This window comes from Equus quagga, chromosome 3 (genome assembly GCF_021613505.1).
Source record: "Equus quagga isolate Etosha38 chromosome 3, UCLA_HA_Equagga_1.0, whole genome shotgun sequence".
Taxonomy (NCBI): Eukaryota; Metazoa; Chordata; class Mammalia; order Perissodactyla; family Equidae; genus Equus; species Equus quagga.
In genome coordinates, this window is record NC_060269.1 from 153488690 (window position 1) to 153495862 (window position 7173).

A 7173-nucleotide genomic window follows, 5' to 3' on the forward strand; every position below is an offset into this window, starting at 1 on the left:
CCGGGGACGCCCCTTGGGTGCGTCGTCAAGGTTCTGTGCGCTCTACTTCAGTAGCCCGGGTCACAGATTTGGATCCCGGGTGCAGACCTACTTCACTCATCAGCCATGCTATGGAAGCATCCCACATACAAAAAGGAGAGGAGGAGTGGCACAGATGGGAGCTCAGGGCTAATCTTCCTCAAGTGAAAAAAGAGGACTGGCAACCGATATCAGCTCAAGGTGAATCTTCCTCCCAAAAAAAAGAGAGACTTACGGATTAATGTTTCTCTATCTCAATATTCTACAGAGTTGCTATAATTTTACCTCTGTAAAAATTTTAAGATTTCACCAATCTTAATATCTTGATACGTAAATCAGTGAAATCTCTGGGAACAAGATTTTCAAATAAACAAACATACACACCCAAAAGAACCCAAAAGTCTAGATGAACCATGACAAACTTGGCTTGCCCGTGTGACACCTGGCATTCACCCACTTTCTTCGATCCTTATCACATCACTCTAATCTAGATAATTACCACTCACCTCCTGGACACACTGATAGCCTCCTAAATAGGTTGTCTACTTCCAGTTTCTTAACAACCGCCACACCAATCCATTCACCACAGCTAGGGCAGAGCGAGTTTCAAAACATAAGTCAGATCATGACACTTACTTCTCTGCTTAAAACTTGACGGCTAATAGGATAACCTTAGCTGGATCCTGATTGAAAAAACTAACATAAAAACTCAAAAATAACATTTGAGACAATTAGAAATTTGAACACTAACTAGACTTGGAAGGCATTAAGGAATTACTGTTAAAAATTTTAGGTGTGATATTATGGTTGTATTAGAAACATACAAAAATATTTATGGATAAAATAATATGACATCTAGAATTTGCCTAAAACTTATATGGGGTGGAGGGAGAGTAAGGGTTACACAAAAGAAACAAGACTAGCCGTGAGTTAATAACTGTTAACTGTTGAAGCTGGATGAAGGATAAAGCAGAATTCACTATACTATTCTATTTTGTATGTGTCTGAAATAATTTTCCTTGCTCTTAGAATCAAGTACCTCCAGATCTTACATAAGCTGGTCTCTGCCTGCCTTCAGATGAGGACATTTCAGCATGTTCTTTCAGATAGATATTACCGATACTGGGATGAAAGGATATTGTAAGATTAACATCCCTTTGCTGATGTCCCTGAAGACATCACTTTGCCTAGCATGTTATTTATTGACCTGGAAATAACAAATGTATCCTGGAATATTGTTTCTTAGCAAAGGTATTCTAGCCCCAGGATGATCCATCCTTTCATTAATGTATAACTAAACCTCAGATGAGAAACCAGATAAATTTTTGCTTCTCTAAAATACCTAATGCGTTAATTCTAAAGTTTTGGGGCAGATTCAGTTATTTCTTGGCATCTCCCATCTGGCACAGACATTCTCCTAATGGGTAACTATTCCAACTATTCACATGATTTACTTTTGAATCCCTAAAGGCAGAACACTCAAACCAAAGTCTGAAACAAGAAGATGGTCATTAACAAATTCTGTGGGTAAAGAGTCTGCTAGAAGACCTAGAGGGTCTTGTCAGTTTCTAAATGTTCTTAAAACATATCTCAGAAAGTAGAATGACTGCCAGGTGATAATGAATTATTGCATGGAAAATAAACCAGGAGGTATCAAATATGCTAATGTGGGAATAAAAGTGGCAGCCTCTGCTGGTGTCCTTTGGCCACCTGACATCCAACTCCAGATAGCCTTTGGAACTGTCAATAGGATAACAAGAAAAGAAGTGACCTCTGCATTGTCTTCTTTTATCTCTATTAACTCCTGTTATTTAATATATCTCCACCAGAGCTACTTTCCACATTATGTGCAAGGCATCAGAGATGAAAAGTTACAAAATGAGTAGTAGACGATAGATAAATAAATATAATCAAATACTCTTGGTGCCACGACAGAAACCTACTTAACAAATCAGCAGGGGGGAAGTGTACAGCGGTGGAATGTACAAAGAGCTGAGAGAGGGTATTATAGGTTGAACCGTGTCCCACAAAAATTCATGTTGAAGCCCTAACCCTCAGAATGTGACCTTATTTGGAAATAGGGTCACTGCAGATGTGGTTTAAATCAGGTCATCCTGCAGCAGGGTGGGCCCATAATCCAGTATGACTGGTGTCCTTATAAAAAGAGGAAATTTGGACAACACGAGTACAGGGAGAAGGCCATGTGAAGACGAAGGTAGAGATCACCTGAGGTGATGCATCTATAAGACAAGGAATGCCAAAGATTGCCAGCAAATGACCAGCAGCTGGGGGAAAAGACTAGAACAGATTCTCCCACAACGCCTGAGAAGGAACCAACCCTGCCAACACCTCGATCTTGCACTCTGGCCTCCAAAACTGAGAGACGATAAATTTCTATTGTTTAAGCTGCCCAGTCTGTAGTACTTTGTCATGGCAGCTCCTGGAAACGTACATAGAGGGCTGTCAGGAAAGCTTCAGAAGAGATGACTTCAGAGCTAAGCAGGTGCTTCCAGGTAGCTTGGGGCAGGCGGCAGTCACCTGGTGAGTGGACTATCCACTGAGCTTTTAAGAAAGCAGCACAAACGAGACAGCAAAATGAGTGAGCAGTCAATGTCCCCTTCTTTCAGACTTAGTGCCTGGCACCCAGCATGCAGGCGCTCAAGGAGTTTTTAATGACCTAAGCGAACTAACTATTCTGTCTTCCCAACGTTTCAGCCCCACTCTGTTCTCAAGCTCCAACTCAATTATTTCCTGCTCTGTGGAGGTTTCCCAAGCCTGAGCTTGGCACTTGGCCTCCCATGTTCCAAGATACTTTATTCTCACCTCTTTTCAGCCATTCTTAAACAGGAGCAATTATTTGTGTATATGCTTGCTCCATCACCAGTATGTGGGCCCATGAAGAACAGGGACAATCAATTTCTAACTCATTCTTGTAAGCAAGCCCTGGGAGTGTTTCACATACAGCAGGGACTCAGTAGATACTTTGTTTGTTCTTGAAGTAGGGCCTCTACTGCTAGGGACATCCTAACTTCTCTGGACCGGCTCCACGAGGTTTGCATCCAGAACAAAACTGCGCCATCAGGATACACTCAACAAAACAGAAGGCAGACTCATCAAAAAAAAAAAGTAACTATGTGAGATGACAGATGTTAACTAACTTGATTGTAGGAATCATTTCACAATGTATACATATATCAAATCACTATGTTGTACACTTCAAATATATTACAATTTTATGTCAATTTTACCTCAACAAAACTAGAAAAAAAAGCTAAAAAAAAAAAATTGTAGCCTTTGCTGGAAAGAGAGACAAGATTTCAAACAGGCTTGGAGGAGTTGACACTGATGGCTAAGCCCAGGAAAAGTGCTGGGAATAGTGCTGCATAGACAGTCCACACCCTGTCCGGCGCCTCAGATGGGAAAGCAGAAGAGACACAGAAGCCCCGGCCAGACATTCATGACAAACTCTCAGAAATCTCATTACAAAATCCACAAACAATTGTGGAAGAGGTGCTGTGCCAGTCAACGAAAGAGGAATCCCTAACATCTACCAGCAAGAGGGAGCCCAACTCTGGAGCTCTCTCCCAAATAAAACAGAACACAACAAGACCGAGTCATAATCCCTCACTGCTGACATTACTAGCCTCGTTCTCCACTTCCCCTAAAGGAAAAACACCCACCTTACGTTTAAGATTCTTCTTCACAGCTTCAGGCTGACACTGAGGTGCCCTGCCTGGGACCTCAAAGCTCAGTAAAAGCCTTTAATTAGTCTGATCGGATCATTTCTATTCCTGTGTCTCCAGATGTTCTCTCGCAGATGAAACTGTTCAAAATAATCATTTTAAAATAATCATTGCTTACTATCTGGTAAGTATAGATTTAAAACTCATGTTTACAGGTATTCACTCATTTTTCTCTGCAGATAAGGAAACTGAGGCACAAAGCAGTTAAGCAACCAGCAGTGGGATTGCTAGGGTCTGAACTCAGTCTGCCTGGCTCCAGTGTGAGCACATAAGAGGCCTCAATAAACATCTCTTAAATAGACGAATGGTGAAGGAATACAAAATCATTCTCCATTACTGATTTCACCAAATTTGCCTTCATCCACAAGAATTATATTTAAAGCGATATCCAGTACTTTCAGATAGCACATAAGCAACCAACCACCAGTCAACTCTTACACAAGTGCTTTCATGATGAAATTCCACAAAGGAAACTGCAGTTCAGAGTTTAGGAGCAGAATCTGGGAGAAGTAATTTTATATATGGTATCTCACAATTTAACAAATCACCACCACACCACAAGAGGATCTCCACTACAGTCACTGTACTGATTCATGTATTCTGAGCCACATGCCCCCAACAACTACATACAGAAAAACCCAGAACTCACCTTTATCCTCTGACAGTGTCAACCGCTTTCTCTATTTTTCACTCCTTCGTGATACTGTTACTTAGTCCTTCACTCACTATACTATTTCCATTTATCTTTTTCTGGGGGGGGGCTAACATCTGTGCCAATCTTCCTCTATTTTGTATATGGGATGCCGCCACAGTGTGGCTTGACGAGCAGTGTGTAGGTTTGCACCAGGGATCTGAACCTGCAAACCCCAGGCTGCCAAAGCAAAGCGCATGAACTTTTAATCACTATGCCACCAAGCCAGCACCCAATTTTTTTTTTTTTTTTTTTGAGGACGATCAGCCCTGAGCTAACATCGGCTGCCAATCCTCCTCTCTTTGCTGAGGAAGACTGGCCCTGAGCTAACATCTGTGCCCATCTTCCTCTACTTTATACATGGGACGCCTACCACAGCATGGCTTGCGAAGTGGTGCCATGTCTGCACCTGGGATCCAAACCGGCAAACCTCAGGCCACCGAAGCAGAACATGCGCACTTAACCGCTGCACCACCAGGCCAGCCCCCCAATTTTTATTTTTTAACTATATTTTTGCTGAAGTAATGAAGTCTTTCGAAATTGTTTTTACTGAACCAAAACTTTTCCTGAATTTCATTCGAGGGTGGCTTACTAAGTAAGGGTTTGAGCGGATTTTGTTTCTCTCAGGGGAGCAGAAAGGTGGAGAAGTTTGGCAGGATTGTAAGTAAGAAAGATTAAAATACTGACCACAAAAACAAACAAGGCAGTTTTTTCAGAATTTAATGGTCAGTAACTAAATGTTCCTATTTGTGAAGTAATTGGTTCCCATGGAAGACAAATGATAAAAGAAAGCTTTGAAGATATTAGTCAGCTAGAGCTAATAAACTGAGAACACAACTGTTGAGTGTGCTAAGAAATATATATTCTGTACACACAAAGGTCAAAATATGAGCTGCTTTACTAACTCTGGGACTTCTGAAAATGGTGCCAGGTTTTCCTCTTTACAGCTGGGCAGGCAAGAAGTATTTAAAATCACAAGAACAGGCCTAGGTAAAACTCTGCCAAAGGCATATTCTCTGAAAAGTAATTGTGCCAGCTGACAGAGACTGAAAACTTTTTATGCTATCAAGTAATTATGAGCATACAAATTTCTAGACAGTCTAGTTTTCACAAAAATAAGGATATACTGTCAAATGCAAAAAAACAAGATACAGAGAACATACATATGGTGTCTTTTGGGGGTAAAAGGAAGGATAAGAAAAATATTCTTATTTGCTTGTATTTGGATAAAAAATGTAGGAAGAATAGGGGCTGGCCCCAAGACATAGTGGTTAAGTTTGGCATATTCCACTTCAGGGGCCCAAGTTCACTTGTTTGGATCCCTGGCACAGATCTACACTAATCATCGGTGATGCTATGGCGGCAACCCACATACAAAGACGACGACTGGCACAGACGTTAGCTCAGGGCTAATCTTTCTCAAACAAAAGAAGAGGAAAATTGGCAACAGATGTTACCTCAGGGCAAATCTTCCTCAGGGTGGAAAAAAATGTGGGAAGAATATATGAGAAACTTAAAATGGTGGTTTACTTGTAAGGAGTGAGACGGAGAACAGAGACAGCCAGGAGAGTCTTTATTCTTCACACATACTTTTTAAAAGTTTATTAAAAAAAAGAAAATTTTAAAATTAAACCACTAAGAACATAAATAAAATAAGCATCACTGAAAGTATAAAATGAACCAAGTACACAGTACATTGTATTTCTAGCAGCATGAGGATACCAAACATTTGTTTAAAGTTTTACAGTTTAATATATATTCTGTTAACTGTTTTAGTAGGATTGCCCTCTCCTGATTTTACAGGCGGTAAAATGTAGGTTCTAGAGATTGTCTTACCCTAAGGTAGAAACAGTAAGTTAACCAAACTCTCAAGTTGAGTTGAGAATGTATAGGGTTAAATGAGCCCCTCAAAGTCTCTCCTCCAAAATGGTTCTGTTCATATTAAAATCATTTATGACTGAATAGTTCTTTAAATCAGTACTGGCTGATTAAAACAATATTTCTTTAAATCCACACTAGCTCCACTTCACAGCCACTACTTCCATATTTCCCAAAAGTACTGGCGTTCCAGCCCTCTAAGCACAAAAGGGCATTTCATTCCATAAAGAATCAAACGGATACGACGCACCTCCCGTCTGGTGTTAGGGAATGACAGGCAAGGTTTATTGCTGAAGAAGAGGGCACTTTTCACACTGGCCTTGAAGTCTGTAGCTATCAGGAGTACCCAGCTCATCTTGCTCACCCAGAGAGACAGACCAGGTTTTATGCATTTCTGTAGTCCAATGGCATCCTATACTGTTCTCTGGTGCACAGAAGGTACTTGATAAAAGTGTGCTGAACTGAAGAGTCAGCAGACAGTGAAACAGGCATTGAGGACCTTACAGCCTTTCTGACTCTATGTTCTAAAAGTCTACAATAGTAGTTAAAATCTAACCCCTTCATTTTAAAAGTAGGAAAACTGAGGCTCACAGAAGGTTCTAAGAAGATGGCCCTGGGCACATGGTGTCACTGGCAGAGAGCAGCAGCCTGGTGTGTCTGGGGTCAGACCAAGGGCAAATCTAAAGTCCACTGTGCTGCTTACTAATTGTATGATGCTGGACAATTTGCTTAACTTCTCTCTGGGACTCAGTTTCCTCATCTATAAACTGGGTGTTGTAATGGCAACCCTGAGGGATATTGTAAGAGTCAGAAATGCTGTCTGGAAAGCATTTAGCACTTACC

The 7173-nt window shown here is 40.9% G+C and overlaps 1 protein-coding gene across 3 annotated transcripts in view; it reads right to left on the reverse strand.

The window, feature by feature from the left end:
* The window catches only part of ADD1 (adducin 1), an 87715-nt gene that overhangs the window by 52251 nt on the left and 28291 nt on the right, over nt 1-7173 (reverse strand). The window lies entirely within an intron of this gene.